Source organism: Cyprinus carpio, chromosome B2 (assembly GCF_018340385.1).
Source record: "Cyprinus carpio isolate SPL01 chromosome B2, ASM1834038v1, whole genome shotgun sequence".
Taxonomy (NCBI): domain Eukaryota; kingdom Metazoa; phylum Chordata; class Actinopteri; order Cypriniformes; family Cyprinidae; genus Cyprinus; species Cyprinus carpio.
Window position 1 is genome coordinate 10,486,535 of NC_056598.1, and position 22,171 is coordinate 10,508,705.

At 37.2% G+C, this 22,171-nt stretch overlaps 1 long non-coding RNA gene and 1 pseudogene across 1 annotated transcript; one reads left to right on the forward strand and one right to left on the reverse strand.

Annotated features, from left to right (window-relative positions):
- Positions 1-21,785, forward strand: part of LOC109081733 — a 36,284-nt pseudogene extending 14,499 nt beyond the window's left edge.
- LOC122136177 lies at positions 16,457-17,901 on the reverse strand. The gene is made up of 3 exons (XR_006153980.1): positions 17,636-17,901; positions 16,670-16,788; positions 16,457-16,582 (listed from the first exon to the last, which is right to left on the reverse strand). It is a non-coding gene; the product is annotated as an uncharacterized LOC122136177 (long non-coding RNA).
- Positions 21,786-22,171: the final 386 nt, after the last annotated feature.

Sequence of the window (22,171 nt, forward strand, 5' to 3'; positions counted from 1 at the left end):
CTCAACAGATTTGTTCAAAAACACTGATTCATTCTAGTTCAAAACAATAATTTACTCAACGAATTTATTCAAAAACACTGATTCATCCTGGAACAAAACAGTATTTTACGTAACATATTTATTCAAAAACACTGATTCATTCTGGAACAAAACAATAACAGATTCATTAAAAAACACTGATTCATTCTTGATCAAAACAATAATTCACTCAACAGATTTGTTCAAAAACACTGATTCATTTCGGAAACAAAACAATAATTAATTCAGCAGATTTGTTCAAAAACACTGATTCATTCTAGACCAAAACAATAATTTACAAAACAGATTCATTCAAAAACAGAGATCCATTTATATCAACACTGATATATTCAAGAGCAAAACAATCCCTCACTCTACAGATTCATTGACAAAGCTGATTAATTCTAAAGCAAATGGAGTTAGATATTGAAAGCTAAAGGAGTAAAAGGAATATTCTTTAGCACTGTGATATATTAATATTGGCAAACATTATTAATGATCCATAAATAAAGTCAAAATTAATTTACATCCTTTAATCATGCCCCTTAAACATTCAGCTCTCTCCAGATTCGGGGCTCCAGCCCTTTCCGGGATGTCTAGCGATGCCCCCATGTTGAGCATCTCCCTACAAACCACCCTATCCATTCCTCACTTGACAGAATGAGGCTCTACAGCTCTGAGCACCACAGCTCTCATTCTGCAGAGCACTGATTGCTCTCAGCACATCACCACAAGAAAGACCACTTAGCATGCCTATATAGAGCCCACTGTGGCCAGATGGGTGAAAGGGAAAAGAACAGGCAAGCTGTCAACAGCATGCAGGCCCCTCTATTGTGCGGCTTTGATTAAGTGGGGAGTGGGTGGGAGAGACACCCTTTGCCAGCACCGTGTTGTTTTTGTGGACGGGGGGCTTCATTGAGAAACAAGAGGGGCAAATCACTCAGCTTCAGTATGTTACCTCACCTCCCAAGCCATGACCGGCCCCTGTCCCGTAAGCTGGAGGCCTCTTCTCGCAAATTGATTAGAGTGGGACGGCAATGGTGGGAGAGGGCTATCATAGGGTGACCCAGCCTCCCTTTGTCTACATCCGAACAGCGAGCCTTCATGCTTTATAAACAAACCTTACCCGTTTAGCCTATTAGCTATAGCTGTCACTCTTCAGCCCTTCTCAAATGTTACCTTGAAGAGCTATATGGGATCGTAAAAAATATAATTGTGGCATATCATTTTGGTTTATTTGTGTTTTTTTTTCAGTCCATGAGCTCAAGCTGAGTACCTCTGAATGTGAATGTTGTGTTTTTCAATTGAAATGTGTTGAGAACATGTGAGTCCTGCGGGGGTCCAATTGAATCTTTCCATTCAGTTGTTTGTTCAGGACCTCTGGTGGCATTGTACATTACTGTGAATGACTCCATTAGATATGGTGTGCATGAAGTAGGAGGCCTCTCATTTCTAGTGCGGTGGCATGTGATGTGAGAGTGAGCCGTTCACTCAGCTATTGTACAGCAGTCCTCCAGTGAAGAGCCAACACAGACTCTATGATTTTCCCATGTCATTGGTCCACTTTAAGAACAAGAGGCCTGCTCCTATGAGAATTGCTTCGGCTCTCGAAAGCGTGGCATTCTTACATACCAATGTGCACATAGACATTATTAGTTCCAGTCTTTGAATCTGATTAGCTGCTGTGTTTGCACTCTCTAGGCTGACTGTCAATCTGTGTATTGGTGGTAGGGATTTTACAGTAACTCTTTCTACAATTGCATTGTTACCCTAGTCAACCAGTTTGTTCAAAAACACTGATTTCTTTAGGAGCAAAACAGTCATTCACTTTACAGATTTGTCCAAAACCACAGATTAATTTAGCAGCGAAACAATCATTCACTCAACAGATTCTTTCAAAAACTGATTTATTACTGATTATTACTGATTCATTCAAAAGCAAAACAATCATTTACTTAACAAATTTGTTCAAAAACACAAATTTCAGGAGCAGAACAACCATTCGCCTCAGCAGATGTTTAAAAACTCTGATTCATTCAGGAGCTAAACAATCATTCACAAATTAATGGCAATATTGTGTCTAAAATGGATTATTGTAGTTGATTATTAATTTAATGTTTGTTGAATGGTCTGTTTTATAAAAATAAGTTCACAGCAGTTGTACTGTTCATCTGAATATTCATAGCAACAGAAATAGCATTTCTTCGCAAGCAATAAATAAATAGTACTAATAATAGTAATAGTACTTAAACACTAAATAAACAGTATTAAACTAAGATTTATAACTCGTCCTGCATCGTTTGTTCATCTATATATGATCCACTGTACTTTATATTGATGCCACCACAAGAACATACAAGATTCAACAATCAAACATGTTTTTTTTTTTTTCTTCTTTTTTTCATTTCCTCACAGTGTATAAGTCTGGATAAGTTTGTGGGTCACATGGATGAGAATCTGATGACCCATCAGGCTCTGCACCTGCTGGGGGAGAATAAGTTCTGGGCAGGTCTGGTCTTCATGGACATGTACCCCTGGACCACAGAACTGCCCCGCCATGTCAAGTTCAAGATCCGAATGGACATTGATGCAGTGGAACGCACCAACAAAATCAAAGACAGGTGAGAGGTCATCCATAATTGTGTAGGATGAAACTGCTTCATTGTTCATCTGATCTAATAAGGGTTGTTCCTTATGTACCTTATTACTGGGTGGTGAGAGACCATTAAACCACTGAAGCAGAGTCAAACTGAATCTATTTGATATTTATCTCAATCGGCAATTAAAAAAAAAAACATTTTGTCATTTAAGACTTACTCGTCAAAATCATAGTTAAAATGAATAATGAGGTTTTATGGCTTGAGGGACAGCAAGCAAATGTTTAAACTAATCTTATTTTAACTTTAATGTGATCAGGTTTGAGGGAACACTTAAGGAACATTAGATTATAAATTCATGTCTCATCTTTCAGTTTACATGTTCTGATTCAGCGTTTATATAAAAATTGATTGTGTAAGGAGAGAATAGAAGATCTTCTCTTTATTGTTCATGTAAGGTGTTACTGCTCAACACACTATTGTTAGAGCAAGAGAAAGAGCAGGCACAATCATACATCCTACGTGGAGCTCCAGTGTGCTGCGCCGTGCAAAATGACACCACTCGTTACTGAGAGTCTCTCTGGAGCACAAAGCATGCCTGCAGGTGTTAGTCTGGTTAGATCTCACTGTAGCCGTCCCTCTTTGACACAAGAAGACAAATATCCAAGGATCAAATCACACTGTGGGCCTGTTGGTTCATTGTGTTTTCATTACGTGGGCATAATGCAAAGTGCAGCCACTATAAACAAGCAATGTGAATTGAATTACAAATTGTGATTTTTGCCACTCCTATTGAAATAGTTTGGACTCATTTTTAAGCATGTAATTTCAAGCAATTTATGAATTGTGGAAAAATATTTTCAGGCTTTTAGTATTGCAAAATTTTAGCATTATTATAAGTAGGCAAGAATTGTCTCGGATTTGACTTTTTTTTGTGATGCCTTCACAGTAAAGTAGGAGGTTGAAATTTCCATACATGTCATGTCAAACAAGCCCTCCAACACTCTCTAAAGTTTTATGGTGCTGGAGTATTTATATATCTCAGTAACCCCCTGAAAGTACACATTTATAGGCTTACAGTTGCATTGACTTTTATAGATGTCTTCCCAGTGAGCTAGAAGGCTGAATTTGAAGTATGTTCATCTCAGAGCAGCCCAGTGACACTCTATAAAGTTGTATTAGTCAGCTCAAGAAACATTTTGTGTTCTTGTTCTTGTTCATGTTTTAAAAAAAACTGAATTAGCACCAAACAAAAGTTTCCCTCCATTTCTCTTAGGTACTGGGACCCTGGCCCAAGGGCAGACCCTGTGCAGGACCATCGCTACATTTGGGGGGGTTTTGCCTACCTGCAGGACATGATTGAACACGGAATCCTCAGGTTACACACAGGTCATGACTGGCCTTTAGGTGTTTACCTGCAGCAGATGCCCTACCCCTGCTATGTGGATGACATGTGAGTGATGGCTGAAATTATGAGGCCAGAAAGTGCTGCTAACTGACCCTATCCCATAATATCATACCTGCTTAGAGGGATAGTCCACACAAAAATGAAAATGCTGTTATCACTTATGTTGTATATGTATTACCTTTATGTTATTAGCATTTAGTTCTCAACGAAACCTTGCAATTATGCCAATGTCCAATGGAACTTTTTTGTTTTTTTTTCCATATCAAGGTTCATGCTGACTCTAAACCGCTGTTTCCCCATCTTCATGGTGCTGGCCTGGATCTACTCAGTGTCCATGATTGTGAAGAGCATTGTGCTAGAGAAGGAGATGAGGCTGAAGGAGACGTTGAAGGCCATGGGCGTCTCTAATGGAGTCATCTGGTACACATGGTTCATCGACAGCTTCCTCATGATGGCCACCAGCACTGCTCTGCTGACTGCCATTATCATGGTGAGGAAGAAATGTGATGACTGATGAACCATGTCAATTGAACTTTGTCCCTTTGAGACTTTCTCAGATTTGTTGCATTGTGACCTCTGCTGGATGTATGTTGTTAGTACATATCTCTTTTGTCACTCTCCCTTACTCCTTTTTCTTTGTAAAGTATTTCTTAGAATTTGCATGGACCATATCCTGTATTTTTGGTATTGCTACCTCATTGGTAGCAATACAAAGCAAGAGAGATGTGTGATGATAAAATTATTTACACTGCAAATACAAGAGTATCCCAATTGTTTTTTTGTTTTTTGTTTTTGTCTTTGTCCTCAGGTAGGCAAAGTGCTGAATTACAGTGATCCCATCATCCTGTTTCTGTTTCTACTCACGTTCACTGTGGCCACTATTATGCAGTGTTTCTTGATGAGTGTGTTCTTCAATAAGGCCAACTTGGCTGCGGCTTGCAGTGGCATCATCTACTTCACCCTCTACCTCCCTCACATCTTCTGTTTCGCCTGGCAGGATCGCATTACCAAGGAAATGAAGTTAGCTGTGGTGAGTCCACAATGCTGTTCCACTTCTCTTCTGATTGATCCAATCTCAAACGCCAGCATTCAAAGTAACTGAAAACGTTATAAATTAAGTGATTCTTTACCACTAGAGGGCCTCGGCAAACTTCTAAGAGTGACTTCAGATGACTAAAAGTTTTACATGTAAACTAATCAGTTATTATTAATAAGATAATCAATGTCTAATCTTAATTAAAATACTATTATAATATTTAAATGGAAATGTGTAATAATAATAATACAGTTGTTTTAACTGAAGAAAAGTCACAAAATAATTGTGGCTAATCAATTTAATATATCAATACTCCCAGTTTGAAAACAAGCAGCTTTGTCAAAATTCCTGCAGAAATATAGGAAATAGTCCATATCAGAGGAGCATCGAATACTTTGTTGCAATGCAGAGGTTCAGAACTACTGCTATAAATGTAATTAGCATGAAGGCTTATGTTATTCACATACTATTTACATTTGGAAAATAATCTCAGTGGTCAAAATGGCTCTTGCCTGCAGTTAATGTTTTGTAAAATGGTCCTTCTTTTCCAGAGCTTTCTGTCTCCGGTGGCCTTTGGATTTGGGACAGAGTATCTGTCCCGCTATGAGGAGCAAGGCCTGGGGCTGCAGTGGGACAATATTCGTACAAGTCCTCTAGAGGGTGATGAGTACTCCTTCTTCACTTCCATTCACATGATGCTATTGGATGCAGTTATCTATGCTTTTTTGGCTTGGTATCTCGATAATGTCTTTCCAGGTCAGTTTCTTTCAAATCACTGCACTGAATGTTACTAACAAAAGAAAATATGCTTTTGAATGTGTGTAAATGAGTATGTGTGCTTACTTCTTTTTGCCATTGGCTTTTCAGGCCAGTATGGCATTGGTCGGCCCTTTTATTTCCCACTGCAGCCCTCTTATTGGCTGAAGCCGATGCCTCAACCCTCACAGGTTCCAGATTCAGGTATGGTTGAATGTTTACAGCTGATATTAATATCCATCTTGTATGATTTGATCAGAAGTTTACAGAATTAAATACATGTGTAAACAGGGCCTACATTACATTCATTTTGTGAACTCACCCACATGTCTCTAGGCCCTGAGAAGCCTTTGGTAAACAACGTGGAGAAGCAGGAGGATGTGGAGTATGGTGGCCTTTCGCCTGACCACAGGGAATGCAATGGTTCCCGCAGCAGCAAACAATGCAAGCACAGGGAGAAACGAGAGAGGATGGAGAAAGAGAGAGAGCGGGAGGAACAGCTAAAAACACAGGAAGAGATTCAACAGGAGGAGATACAGCCTGTGCACGATGGTACGTATATCGTATATACGTATATCAGCTTAATCTGATTTGAGAATACCTTTTAAATTTCATGTTGCCATCACTCTGCTGCAAAAATAATCTTGCACTAACTTTGCACCTGTACTTTGAACTGTGCATTAGTAACTTCATCTACTTGTGATTTTAATTCAAATGTAATTTTATTAACTTGGTCTATTGCTGTAGCACCTGTTATGTTGTCAGTTGTCTGTCTGATTTAGGGTCCGTATTGGTGTTTTCCTGCAGGGAATCCGTTCTTTGAGCCAGAGCCGGAAGGTCTGATAATAGGAGTGTCAGTGCAGGACTTGGTGAAAGTGTATTCGAAGAACTCAAGACCTGCAGTGGACTGTCTCAACATGAACTTCTATGAGGGCCAGATCACTTCTTTCCTGGGTCACAACGGGGCAGGAAAGACCACCACCTTGTGCGTCCCTACCTTCTCTTTATCCTTTAATGTCATTGATATGAAAACATAAATCCTATCTATTTTGAGTGATTTGGACACATTTCTCACATGTGTACTTGCACTGTCATAGGTCCATATTAACAGGGTTGTTTCCGCCCACCTCTGGAACGGCTTACATATATGGTAAGGACATTCGTACAGAAATGGATGCCATACAACAATCTTTGGGCATGTGTCCACAGTACAACATCCTTTTCAATCAGTGAGTGATCTTGCCTGGAAGTAATATTGTAAATGCTCTCTAGTCTGGTTGCCTCAAAAATGTATATTTTATTTTATTTCACTCAGCCTGACAGTAGAGGAGCATATTCTCTTCTACTCTCTGCTGAAGGGACGTGATCGCAAGGAGGCCATGCAGGAGGTTGAAAACATGCTGGAGGACCTGGGACTGCCTCATAAACGAGACGAGGAAGCACAGAACCTCTCTGGTGGGTCTCAATGCAAACCTGACACAATAAAGTGGTAATCTGTTGTTATGGGGTCTTAATGTTTGCCTGCCGATGATCTGTGTTTTAAACAGATATTTAAATAAGGGGACATTAAAGTTAAGCTTCTTTTTTAGGGCTGATGTGGGTTTCAAATGAAGCAACGAAGCTTTCCTAGAGTAAACATGAAAAATGTGTTTTAAATGCCTCTGAGACAACAATAGCACAATTCAACAGTGGTGTATTTGTCATGCTGCTTTATCCTGCTGTATGTAATTGTTTGTTTGTGAGAGAGTAAACATCCGGCACTAATGTCTATCAAGTCAGTGTTGTAATTGCGTTTCGACTCTCTCTCTGTAGGGGGTATGCAGAGGAAGCTGTCCGTGGCGATGGCTTTTGTGGGTGGTTCTAAGGTGGTGATACTGGATGAGCCGACATCAGGAGTGGATCCATACTCCAGACGCTCCATTTGGGACCTGCTACTCAAGTACCGCACAGGTACTGCCACCTTCTGGCCAAAGAAAACAATTTACACTGTGCAGCTGCTCATGCAATAAGATGCAAAAGTTGTTAAATATCTGTATCATTCACTTTCTCTTATTCATGCACTTCATCCAGGACGCACAGTAATACTGTCCACTCATCACATGGACGAGGCAGACCTGTTGAGTGACAGAGTGGCCATCATTTCTAAAGGGAAACTACACTGCAGTGGCTCTCCTCTCTTTCTGAAGAACTGCTTTGGAGTGGGTTTCTACCTCACGCTGGTGCGTCGCATGAAAGACCAGCGCAAAAAAGAGGTGGGAGACTTCTGCGAAAGGTCACAATGTTGGTGATTAAGGCAAGACACTATAATTGAATAGGGTATATTTTAACTAATGGAAATCACCGTACTTCCCCTGACGATTAAGCACATTAGCTGTTTTGTATTACAAGTTGTCTGAAATGCTAGGTTTAAATATGCAAATAACATTATATAATTAAATATGCACTCATTTGCATACATTTCCAGCACAGAAATCCATCAAAATATAGATAGAAATAAAACTGTTACTGTGTTTGGCGTTGTATGGTGCTCATGAAGTGAAGATTTCTGACTCAGTGCTTGAGAAAAAACACAAGCCCTTTAAAAATATGTATTGCTATTGAAATCTACTGATATAAAATAGATAAAGTGCAATAAAATAACTTTAATGTGTATTTTGGATGTTTCCCACTAGTCTGAAAGAACACGTTAAGGAAGCAAAATGCACAAGCAAAACTTCATGCATTGAAAAACAATGGTTTTGTCTGTAGTGTCATGCCTTAAGAATAAAGTGCTTGCATGCTTTTCTAGTTTGTAGTATTTTCATTTATGGTATTTACAATCCACAGCTTTGCTTTGAATGTGCTTGTTGGGAGTGCTTTGACTGTCAGGATCTTGATACCATTGTTAACAGCACACAGACACACACAATTATAGTGTTTATATGGACAACACAGGTTTTAGTCCAGCCTGCAACACAGAATTTGAATCAAATTTGCCACAAAACTGGTTGCACAGTTGCTGCAGCCATGAATCGTATCGCAAAACTTGATTATCAGGTGCCATTTTACACCACATTTACTATTTTCACTTGGTAAATTATAAAACAAGCCACGAAAACAAAAACAAACAAACAAACAAAAAAAACTTAATATTGGCATTAAATGGACAACAATTATCCTTTCTTCTCTATTGTCCAGCTGCAATGTATATTCAAGTGAAACATGCATAGATAGATCTATAATAAATCTATGATAAATTTATAATAAATACTGCAACGTTCCAGAAAAATAATGGTGTCTACAAAGCTACCTAAAAACTGCATACTTTTGTATTGGCAAACACTATTCACATATTCTTCCCAAAATGTGAAACTACAGTAGATTTATCTAATACGAGAAGAGACAACCTCCCCAAAATATCATTTAAAAGCTTGGAAGTGCGATTTGATTGTGTCCTATAAGAGTTCTTTGACTGTGCTCTTCAGAATGAGTGTGACTGTGCATCTGAGTGCTCCTGCACCTGCTCCACTTGCACCAGATATAAAGAGGAAAGTCATGCATTACAACCTGAGAGAATACTGGACGGTCAGTGTACTTACGACTCAACATATACATTGATATAACAGCCACTTTAGTCTTATTTCTTCAAAAACAAGTCTTTTTTTCTCTCATTACACAGGGAACGTTGAGAGCATCACTACTCTGATTCATCACCACGTGCCTGAGGCAAAGCTGATTGAAATGATTGGTCAGGAGATGACCTATCTGCTGCCAAACAAAGGTTTTAAATATCGTGCATACGCAAGCCTTTTCCGTGAACTGGAGGAAACGTTGGGCGACATGGGCCTCAGTAGCTTTGGCATATCTGACACCTCACTAGAGGAGGTAAGACAGCATTTTGTGCATTATGCTAGCAACCATTACTATCAGTGATATCTGTCAATAGACTTTATATATTTATATAGCTGTAATGGTTGTGTTAGTCATTATGGATATTAGCAGCATGTATGCATTTTTAGTGTACAGTAACTATTAATCTGTTGCAGTCAGTTGTGACCAGTGTTGTTTTTAAAAATAAAAAAAAAAAAAAAAAAAAAAAAATATAACTTACATAATATTAGATATTATTTGAGTAAGTTGAAACACTAAAATTACTAAAATAAAGCGAAATTGAAATATTTAATTAAAATTACGAAAACATAAAATTACTAACATTTAAACTAAAATTAAAATAAAAAAATAGAAGCTAATTCAAAATATAAATAAATAAACAGTTTATAGATAAAATAACACTGGTTGTTACTGTGCAGAGTTGTATAGATAAGTGTGTGCTCGATGTTTTAAGAAACTGTGTTGTATATATCTAGATCTTTCTAAAAGTTACAGCAGATGGAGAAGCAGCCAACAGCTCTGTCACACCAGGTGAATATCCTCATATTACCTACTGTATATTTACAGTCATAATTACAGACATGTAATGTATCTCATAAGTCAATTCGTTTTTATTATTATTATTATTATTTTTTTATCCTGCACTTTTAATAAACCAATAGTTTATAATATTGTTTGACTGTGTGGTCGCCTACTCCCTCAGAGCAATGGATGCTACAACAGAGGAAAGACAGGGAGGCTGCGAGTAATGTTGAAGGTGAATCGAGATCCCAGATCTCAGCTTTGCTTAGCACTCATGCTAAGAAGCTAACAGGGAGCTATGAAGGATTTGATTGAGGTGCTATGCTTTATGTAGAGCTAAAGCTTTTGGCAGATACCAGACCAGTCTAGACTAGTATAAATTTCCATGTTGGCCCAGGCTGGTTTTGTGCTGATTAGCGCTGGTGAACCAGTCAATCATGCTGGTTGACTGGCTGAAAATGTTCCTGGTTAAGCTAGTAAAGCAATAATGTCTTGCTTGTTAAAGAAACAAATGCAGTCTTGCTGGTTTAAAAAATTGTGCTGGTCAATTGTCAATGGTTAATTAGCCAGGTGAGGACAAACCAGCAGCCTAAATATAATGCTTTGGACCAGTAAGGAATATTTTTTTTTTTTTTTTTTTTTACCAAAGATCTAAATATGTTACATCAATATCTGGTCTGGTTTACAGATGCTAATGGTGTAAACCCACTGGAGTCTGACAACAATGCTGGCAGAGCCTCCAGGCAGGTTAAAGGCTTTAGTCTGGTGCTCAAGCAGTTCCACGCTCTTCTGGTCAAGAGATTTCACCATGCCGCACGCAGCCACAAAGATTTTCTTGCACAGGTAAGGTGAACACTGTTCATTCATGTTCAAGGAATAGTTCAATCAAAAATGATTTTTCTGCCATCATCTTCCCATCTTAATGTCGTTCCAAACATGTATGGCTTTTGTCTTCTGTGGAACATAAAAGTACAAATTAAAAAAAATATTTATTTTCTTAAAACAAGTAGCCAGTAAGCAGATGTTTTCTTTACATTTTGCTTTTTTTTGTAGATTGTTTTGCCAGCCAGTTTTGTCCTTATTGCTTTGGTCTTCACTATGATTGTCCCACCATTTGGAGAGTTTCCCAGTCTGACCCTCACCCCGTGGATGTATGGACCGCAGTTTACCTTCATCAGGTGAGAGTTGTTCTCTGAATCTGACCCATAGTGTGTATGTTTTCATGGGAGATGTGATTGAAATCCTTACTGTTCTTCTGTGTCTCAGTAATGAGCAGCCATCACATCCAAAGATGAGGCACTTCATACAGACATTGTTGAAGGAGCCTGGCATGGGAACACGCTGCATGGCAAATCAGCCTTTGGAGTGAGTTTTTTTTTTTTTTTTCTGTACTTCTTGGCATCAACTCAGTTTTTGTAATGTGATATTGTGTTGGGGCAGGCTGGTTTATTTCCTAGCTACAGTAAGAACTCTTTATTGACAGATTTAAAATAGTAGACAGACACTGTTAGCCTCTTATAAATGTGAATATGTGTGCACAGGAGCCTCTTTACCTGCCTAAACACAACTTCTGATTGGGAAGTTCCTCCAGTTTCTCCTGAGGTCGAAAACATCTTACTGAGTCCCGAGTGGGATACAAGAAACCCCTCCCCTTCCTGTGAGTGCAGCACTGATACAAAGCTCACCATGCTGCCTGTCTGTCCGGCTGGAGCTGGAGGACTGCCGCCACGCCAGGTCAGGATCTATGATGGAACTGAAATGTTTTAATAGTGCTTATGGTTGGTTTAGTGATATCTGTTTTTGCTCTGATGTAGAGAAAAGAGCCAACAGGGGACATTTTGCTTGACATGACAAACAAAAACATCTCTGACTACTTAGTGAAGACTTATCCCAAACTCATCAAGACCAGGTGAGCTGTTATAAAAGCTACAAAGTGTTAGTAGTATCACTATTAGTTTTATTTTTATATAATGATTGCTGTTTTTCCTCATATGTAGCTTGAAGAGCAAATATTGGGTGAATGAACAAAAACAAAGATAATTATTTTATTTTTATATTTATCTATATGTATGTTATACTTGCTTACGTAAAATAAAAATATTTGAGCAGTTGTCATTTTTAACATAGCCATTGAAAACTCACATCAATTTCTTTCTACATAATGTCTCAAGATTTCAATTCATTTCAGTCCAAAAAGGAAGTTGTCTTTTTTTGTGTGTGTGGGTGTGACATGCTAATGTTTTAGGTAATTTTTCTGTAATTATGCATTTATTATGCAATTATGCATTTTTTGACAATTGAAATTTGTACTTGTAATTGTGGTATTGCATAATCGTTTAGAATGAATTAGTAGAGCCAGAGTAAAAACAGATTAAAAGAGATGGATAACCAGTAAAATGTAAAATGTTGCTTGATTAAATCTGTTTGTTTTCCCCCCCACAGGTATGGTGGTCTCTCTGTTGGTGGACACCTGCCGATTCTTGATGTTGATCCAGAGGAGATTCGGGCTCTTTTGGTCAATGACGTGGCGTGTCAATTCTGGTGTCCAAAGCATATTCATAATATACTACATGAGATTTTGAAAAGAGGCATTTAAATACATTACTTTCTATTCTGCTTGCATAACATGTGCACTGTTGAACGACTGCTTATCTTATCCATAGGGCCCCTATTCAAAGTCAGTAATGAATGAATTAGGAACATTCTTGCATTACATGGAGAGTGAGTACAATGTTAAGGTATGTTAAACCATCTATTTAACAATACAACGTCCCAAACTGTAGTTAGAAAACTTAAGCATGACTTACAAATGTGTAAATGCCATTGCATTATATAAAACTATCAAATTCTTAACTTTTTGCTCCATTGTCACAGGTGTGGTATAATAACAAAGGCTGGCATGCCATGGTCTCCTTCATGAACGTAGCAAACAATGCCATTCTCCGTGCTTACCTGCCGCCTCACGCCAATCCATCAGAGTACTGCATTACTGCCATCAACCACCCACTCAACCTCACCAAAGAGCAGCTCTCAGAGGTCACTGTGTGAGTGTCAGATGACACAGAGAAATGTTTTTGACGAATAGGCCCAGTTTACATCATCTTCCTCGAATATCCAACATGTTTCGTAATTCTAATCAGTTGTTATCAATCAACAAGTACATTCACATCTTACTGACCACAAACCTTTCAACTGTAAAGTATGTAGTCAGGAAATCAGAAACCCCGAAATCTGATACACATTGTTTCAATTGTTTTCAGACATAAATATAAATGCTAAACAAGTGTATGGATAATGCTTTTAAGGAAAACATATAAAGTCTTCTTGTAGTGAGTAAAATGCTGCTTTTCCTTTTGGACAGTCTCACCACATCAGTGGATGCAGTGGTGGCCATTTGCGTCATCTTTGCCATGTCCTTCATCCCAGCCAGCTTCATCCTCTACCTCATTCAGGAGCGTGTCACCAAGGCCAAGCATCTGCAGTTTGTTAGTGGAGTCAGCCCTCTGGTCTACTGGGTCGCCAACTTTTTCTGGGACATGGTGAGATTCATAAGCGTTGTGTGTTAACAAGAACAGTTCTGAGAAATGCCAGTCATTATTAGTCATTGCAAAATGTGTTTGGATTACCGCTTGATTGCTCACATCCCTTTTGTTTGTTTGTGCCAGATGAACTACTCTGTCAGCACAGCAATGGTTGTGGGCATTTTCGTGGGTTTTGATAAGAAATGCTACACATCACCGACCAATCTGCCAGCGCTGGTCGCTTTACTTTGTCTCTATGGGTCAGTCAGTGGCTTATGTAAGTTCAGACTCATTTGAAGAAAATCAGCTAAGCACAACAGTGATTTTTCTATCACTCTTCTCTATGCAGGTGGTCAGTGACGCCCATGATGTACCCCATGTCCTACATGTTCAACTCCCCCATCAACCCATTCATTGGTATCAACAGTAGTGCCATCACCTTCATCTTAGAGCTCTTTGAAAACAACAGGGTATTTTTTTTTATATAATTTTTTTTGTGTCAGTTTTTGTTATACTTGAGTACCTTTTAGTGTAAGTAATGCTTTAAAGTTCCATTTTTTTATTTTTTTTTTGCATAAAAATCCATGTTTCCTGATAAAGTAACAATTGTCAGGTTCCTTATTTTGTAGTAATTGCTTGTTTTTTCTTCACAAATGCTTCAGTCTCTGCTAATGTTTAATGAGGTGTTGAAGAAGGTGTTACTGGTCTTCCCTCACTTCTGTCTTGGCCGAGGCCTCATAAATATACACAATAACAACTCCTCAAATTACTTAAATTCCATATTAATTAAATTTCTTCAAATAACAATCTAAAGTTATCTCCTCAGATTTCTGAAAGTGGATTTGAATGCAATTTCTAAAAATAACCCAGTGAATCTCTATAAAAATTAAGCATGTATACAAAAAGTGCATGTCTAAAATTCTGCGGCAGAAAACATATATTCATTTGTCTAAATCCAATTTAACTGCATATTCTCCCCAAAAAAATAATATAATACTCCCATAAAAAACAAAAATATATAAAAAAATGTCACGGTCTTATCCTGTTGTTCATATTTTATTTTATTTTATTTTATTTTATTTTATTTTATTTTATTTTATTTTATTATTCTCAGTAAGGCTGCATTTATTTGATCAATAATACAGTAAAACCAGCAATATAGTGAAGTATCATTACAATTTGAAATAAGTGTTTACTATTTGAATTTGCGATGCAAAGCCGAATTTTCAGCAGCCATTACTTCAGTCTTTAGTGTCACATGATCCTTTGGTGATTTAGTGCTCAAATAACATTTTTTATTTCTATCAGTGTTAAAAATATTTGTACATTTTTTCAGGAATATTTGATGATTTGAAGTTCAAAAGAGTAGCATTTATTTGAAACAGTAACTTTCTTAACCTTTTGTAAAGATTTCCACTTTTGATTAATTTTGATTAAGTGTCCTTGCTGAATAAAAGTATAAATGTCTAAAAAAAAAAATATTAATACTTTACTTTTAGCCTTAATGTATAATGTATTACAAAGGTAGCCATAGTGTGTGTTATAAAGCATTATATCTTTTTATTAATAGTTGTAACCAAAGTTAAAATGCATTATATATTAATAATATAATGTGTTTACCATGTGTTTTAATGCATTGTACTTTCTAAAGGTGTAACAATGAATAAACAATGGATTATAAGGTGCATTACAAGAGCAAACTAATGCATTAAAACTACTTTTATAATGCAATGTATATAAAAGGCTTTATACCTACAGTGTTACCAGAAATCTTACTGACCTGGTAGTGTTATTAATATTAAATAAAAATTGCTAAATAACACTGCTTATATGGAGAACTATGGTAACAAGTGAGGCAGAACTGCCACTGGTGACTCCACAAAAGTAGAATTGCATGATGCCACTGTCCTTACAATAAATTCTGTTTTGGCACAGGGGAGGAGTTTTCTATGGATCCATTCAGATGGAACTTTGTGGGGAAGAATCTCTTCTGTATGGCTGTGGAGGGTTTTGTCTATTTCATCTTTAATCTGCTCATCCAGTACCATTTTTTTCTTGATTACTGGTGAGGACAAAAATACATTTTTCATATTCTCTGAGATTCTGCTCAGTTTGATGTCATGTATGTCTGGATTTTTACTCTACAGCTGCAAAAAAAAAAGAAAAAAAAAAAAAAATTAAAAAAGTTACCTTTAATCTGTTTAATATTTAATTGCTTTACTTTGTGTTTACAATACTGTATCTTAAAACAGCATATGATGGTAACTATTATTTCTGTCTATTATTTGTGTAGGGTGTCATACTATGGGAAGAGTCCTGTTAAAGATGAAGATGAGGATGTAGCTCAGGAGAGAGAGCGCATTTATAAAGGAGGGAACAAGAATGACATCCTTCTAATCCGAGACTTGTCAAAAGTAAGTGACCAGACCAAAAGCACTTCGCACTGGAGGAAGCTTTTCATAGCTCCTCAAGTGACACTAGATAAAAAGCATTCTTTTTATATTTTGTAAGCTATGTCAGAGTTTAATTGGTAGCATTTTAAATTACCATTATTGCCATGCTAAAAAGTACAGTCTCATATTAGACATACAGGCGCAGAAAACGACCAGCAGTGAACAAAATCTGTGTAGGAGTTCCAGCAGGAGAGGTATCATTGAAAATACTTTTTATGTGAATCATTTCTAAGCCATACTATTGCTCCAATTGAACTGAATGACCTAACAGTAATGTGGGAATCAACTTAAATGTTTTCTGCAGTGCTTTGGGCTTCTTGGTGTAAATGGTGCAGGTAAAACCACAACCTTTAAAATGCTGACTGGAGACACGGATGTGACATCAGGGGAGGCGTCAGTAGCTGGATACAGGTAATATACAAAGAGTTGTGTATCTGCATTGGATGCACATGCTAAACATGAACTGTGCTTTTCTTCAGTATTCTCACCAATATCCTGGATGTGCACCAGAATATGGGCTACTGCCCTCAGTTTGACGCCATAGACGAGCTGCTGACGGGGAGGGAGCACCTGTACCTGTACGCTCGCCTCCGCGGGATCCCTGAATCTGAGATTAGCAGAGTAAGTCTCACAGCCGAACCCCTCATTCACCTTGGTCAAAGAGATTTTCTGACTTAAAGGAATACTTCACTGTAAAATGAAAGTTTGCTGAAAATGTACTCACTCTCAGGCCATCCAAGATGTAGATGAGTTTGTTTCTTCATCAGAACAGATTTGGAGAAATTTGCATTACATCACTCGTTCATCCTCCGCAGTGAATGGGTGCTGTCAAATTGAGAGTCTAAACAGTTTATAAACAATCACAATAATCCACAAGTAATCCACACTTGTGACTCCAGTCCATCAAGTATTTGTTGTAAACTGAAAATCTGTGTGTTTGTAAGAAACATCCATCATTTCAACTTTAAACCAAAGCCTATAAACTATAATAATGCTTCCTTCATTGATAAAGTCCATCCCATGTTGTCCGCTCACATCAAAATCTTGTTTACAAGCACACAGCTTCACTGTCACTTCACAAAACATTTATTGATGGACTGGAGTTGTGTGGATTACTTGTCAGTTAATGTGATGTTTTTAACAGCTATTTAGACTCTCATTCTGACGGCACCCATTAACACACCCCACACCATCATCTCAGACCACGATTTTCACGAAGGGGGACCAAAAGCCACAATCTGCACCAGGGCCCTAACTATGCCACTGGTGAGCAAGGGATGTAATGTAAAATTTCTCCAAATTGGTTCTGATAAAGAAACAAACTCATCTACATCTTGAATGGACCAAGGGTCAGTACATTTTCAATTTTGGGTGAATTATTTCATTATAGTTTGCCTATGGTGTATTCTAACTACCCATCCATCCCATCCAAGAAGACACTATCATTGCCTTACCACTTCCAAAGTGTGTGCTAGATTCCTCAGTGCCTTCCTGCCTTCCTTAGCTGTGCAGCATCAAGCGCCAAGTTATTATTTTTTTCAGTAATATGATTTATTAGCGGCAGCCAGGGAGTTGCTTCAGACACATTGCAGCAACTCCCTGACATGAAAAATACACACGCTTTTATACCTTGATGATCATGTTCAAAATAACCAAGTTGCACAAGGCTTTCACATGCTTTACAGTGTTCTCCAGGTTACACTCATACTGGCCTTGCATGCAGCTGACGGTTTTCCCAGCACTTTAGAGTCCGTTTAGAGTCTGTTTAATCTTGTGATAAGCATACAGTTGGTGCATGGCCTTAGCGTGGCCACTGGAATTATAAAACATACTCATTCCAGTTGTTTCTGAGGCACGTTGTTTAAAAGTATCCTTGACCGAAGCATAAGTATGCTCAGGACACATTGTCATTTCAGGTTACAACATAAGCATATTATTTTGAGAGCATAAAATCCTTATAATCCTTATAACAATTTCATAAAAAAAAAAAAAAAAAAAATCACTCTTCGACAAAACATTCCACCACAACACACGTCACAGAATAGTACACAACCTTAGGTTAATTCCACACTTAATTTTACACAGACAACTGCAATATGTTTGGCTGTTACTGATATTCTGTTAACTAATAAGCATTTTGTTACAGTCTTTATTATTGTGTACTGTATGATTGTATGTTTTCTGTAGGTGGCCGAGTGGGGGGTTCAGAAGCTGGGTCTGTCTGAATATGCAGGAAACTGTGCTGGTACCTACAGCGGGGGCAACAAGAGGAAACTGTCTACTGCTATTGCTATGATTGGCTGTCCTCCTCTAGTGCTCCTGGTATGCTTTCCCTAAGCGTTCTCAGTGTCATTGTGCAAAACAAAAACATTGGTGTAATTTAACTCTGTATATGGATGTATAGGATGAGCCCACCACAGGAATGGACCCTCACTCACGTCGCTTCCTGTGGACCTCCATTCTGAGTATCATCCGTGATGGGAGGGCAGTCGTTTTGACGTCTCACAGGCAAGAATTTAAAGTTAATGCTGAGTTTCCCAAACAGTGTTTATGAACCACTTGGTGTTTTTGAACGAAACAGTGAAAATTTGTTTCGAAACATTGAAACATTAACATTTTAAAAGTTTAAAATCCACATGGGACTGCACAATTAATCAAAATAAAACTGAAATAGTGATATGTCTTCTTAAATAACAATTTTCGAATAAAATTTTGCTATATAAAAATTAGTAGAGCATCAGAATGTTTATTTACATGCATACAGCGTATAATATAGTGTTTTTAGTGTGGCTTGGTTCATAGTAAATAAAAGTAAATCAGTTGCAAAATGAGACATTTACATATCAAATGTCATATGTAAATAATCACACATTTTCATTTTTTTGGCATAGACATGCAGCCCTAAATAATTTACAGTAAAATATAATTTTCAAATATCTAAAGAAAACACTTACTTAAAAGATTATTTTGTTTATTTGCATGTCATGTGACCATTAACCAACACAAGAGAACTGTAAACATCATGCAAATGTGATGTTAAATTAATAAAATATAAACTTAAAATCTCAGGGGGTATGTCACGTAATATATTTTATGTCTAAGTGATTTGGCTGTTTGGGAACCCCTGTATGAATGCTATAACATACATACTTTTTTTAGTGACTTAAATATCTCAAGCTGACGCCATTGCCTCAGTTTTTAAAAATAAATAATTATTTATTTAAAAGTTAAAACATAAAAATATGTTGTTTTTTGTCTCAAAATATTTATCATTTGTATTTTAATTCATTATTTGTTATTATTTTAAATAAAATTTAAATATTATAAAAAAAAAATATTATTTATTTATTTGCATTTACAGTATGGAAGAGTGTGAAGCTCTTTGTACTCGCTTGGCCATCATGGTCAATGGGACATTTAAGTGTCTGGGCACAATCCAGCATCTGAAATACAAGTGAGTATGTTCTTTTCGGAAATCTTATCATTTTAAGTCTTTGAAAGGTGATATGCAAAACAACGTTAATCCATGAAATGGTCAACAGTACAAGTGCATGCTTAGTTTTACATGTATTGTGCATATTGGTTATGCTTATGGACAGGTTTGGAGGTGGCTATGTAGTCACGATGAAGATCAAAGCTGAAAAAGCAGGCATGCCTCCTGACCTGATCCCGGCCGAGTCCTTTATGGAAAGCAGCTTCCCAGGATGTATACAACGAGAGAAACACTACAACACTTTACAATACGAAATCGCCGCTGCCTCACTGGCGCGAGTCTTCCAGCTGGTGCTGACCAACAAAGAGAGACTGAACATTGAGGACTACTCTGTGTCTCAGACCACATTAGACCAGGTAACGTCATCATCAAGTCATAACCAGCTGCGATGTGTAAAGCTTCAAGCAACAAATCTCTTACACTTCAATCCATACCAGCTGTTATTTTAGTTATTTTAGCATTCCACTTTTACTGCAGACAAGAAAAATAGCTTGATGCCGTAAAATTGACATGCTGTGCTCTAGGGACCTTCCGTTAGAAATGAATTATTGGTTGAAATTCTCATGCTGGGATTGAATTCGATTTGCTCAGCAGATGTGACTGACAGGACTAACAGCTCCTCTGTTTCACTGCCTTACAGGTGTTTGTGAGTTTTGCCAAGCAGCAGTCAGGAGAAGATGATGCTCAGCTCAGAGCATCAGTGCCGAGACGAGACACAAAGGTCTCGCCACTACGAAGAGTTGTGATGAAAAACAGATAAAATGAACTCATATGCTACAAAAGGACTCATGGCTGACAGCACATTACACCATTGTTTATAAAGTTCCTAAAGCCTTTTTATATATGTATTTATACACAAAACCTACTGCATCTATTTGAAGTTGTACAAATGTCATAGATTTTTTTTTCTTCATAATACATACAATTTTTGGACATCTGCCCTCAGTCTACAGCACTCTGAGCCAGAGGTCAATCTCCACCCACTGAAAGAAAACCTCCACAGATTAAAGTACTAGTCTACTCAAAAATTAAAATTCAGTCACTCTCAGTCTCATCCTAATCCAAACCTTTGAGCATTTTGCTTTGGAACATAAAATATTGTGAATAATGTTAGCAAACAAACAGTTTTGGTTCACATTGACTTCCATTATATGAAAAAAAATTACAATGGAAGTCAAAGGGAACCAAAACTGTTTGGTTACTAACATTATTCACAATATCTTATTTTGGGCAGAATTAAAGAAAGTCATACATGTGAACTATCCTTTTAAAGTACAGTAGTTGTATAAAATGCTTAAAAATATAACATTTACACACACAAAATTACTTTGGGTTTCCATGCAATTTGAATTGTATTTATTATATTTATACATTTGTAACAATTAGTGTTTTTCTTTCTTGCAGTTGCAGTTTTTCTTTGTTGTTCGAATCTTTCAAATACTAAATCAAAGTGCATCTGTTACAGCAGTGCCTGTGAATGCACATGCAATAAATGCTTTATTCTAATATAAATTCAATAATACATTGCTTTTGCACTGCTTGAACATCAACAGTATGAGCTCAAATGAATTTGAAATCTGAATCCCAACCTGAAACTTATGTAAATTTGTATCATCATTGTATTATTCCATCAAAGATACTTTGTAATATTACTCTTTCTCAGGGTCAGCTGGCTGGTGCTCACTTTGTAGCATTATGTTTGGCATGCAGGTGTTTTTTTGTTTTGTTTTTTGCATGCAATGAATACACACAGATGAAGTAATTATGGCATCTATATATCAACAGACTAACTTGACTATGTGAACCATGTAAACCAGTAAAAAAATATATGTTTCTGTTTTGGGGAATGAAGAGGTTCAAGTGTAGTCATCAGTAAATAGATTTAATATGCAATAATGCAGCTTATAATGACAAACACTATTCTGTAAGATTGTTATTTTACCATGCCTTGAAAATACTGACATTTGGAAACTGATGATCACTTATTTCTGGGAAATAAAAACTTTATTAACATTTTATTTATGACACAAACACTCAGACGTGTTCTGCAAAATGTTTTAATGGAATACAAAAATGAACAATCAACATCAATAAATCAGTATCACACTGTACACCATGTTTTCTGATTGGTGGTCTGAAGGCCTTGACAATTAGGACTCACTGATGTCAAGCAAAGGTTTAAGTTTGCAAAAAATACACATTCCGCGAAAACACTGTTAGTATATCTTTCTCAAACTTGTTCTCAGTGAGCCTCTCTTCATAATTAATGTAATTACTATAATTACCATTTCACACTTCAGAGAGTACATCACAATCTTAATTGTGTCTGAATAAATCACAAGGTGTGACAGAGAAACAATAGACTTATTTTGCTGCTTATAATATGCTGTTAGGTGAGGCAGCCAATGACAAAAGTGCATGTAGGTTCATCCTTCATCCAATTGATCTAGAAGAAGAATGAAAATATAACCATTCTCATACCAGGAAGATACAACAA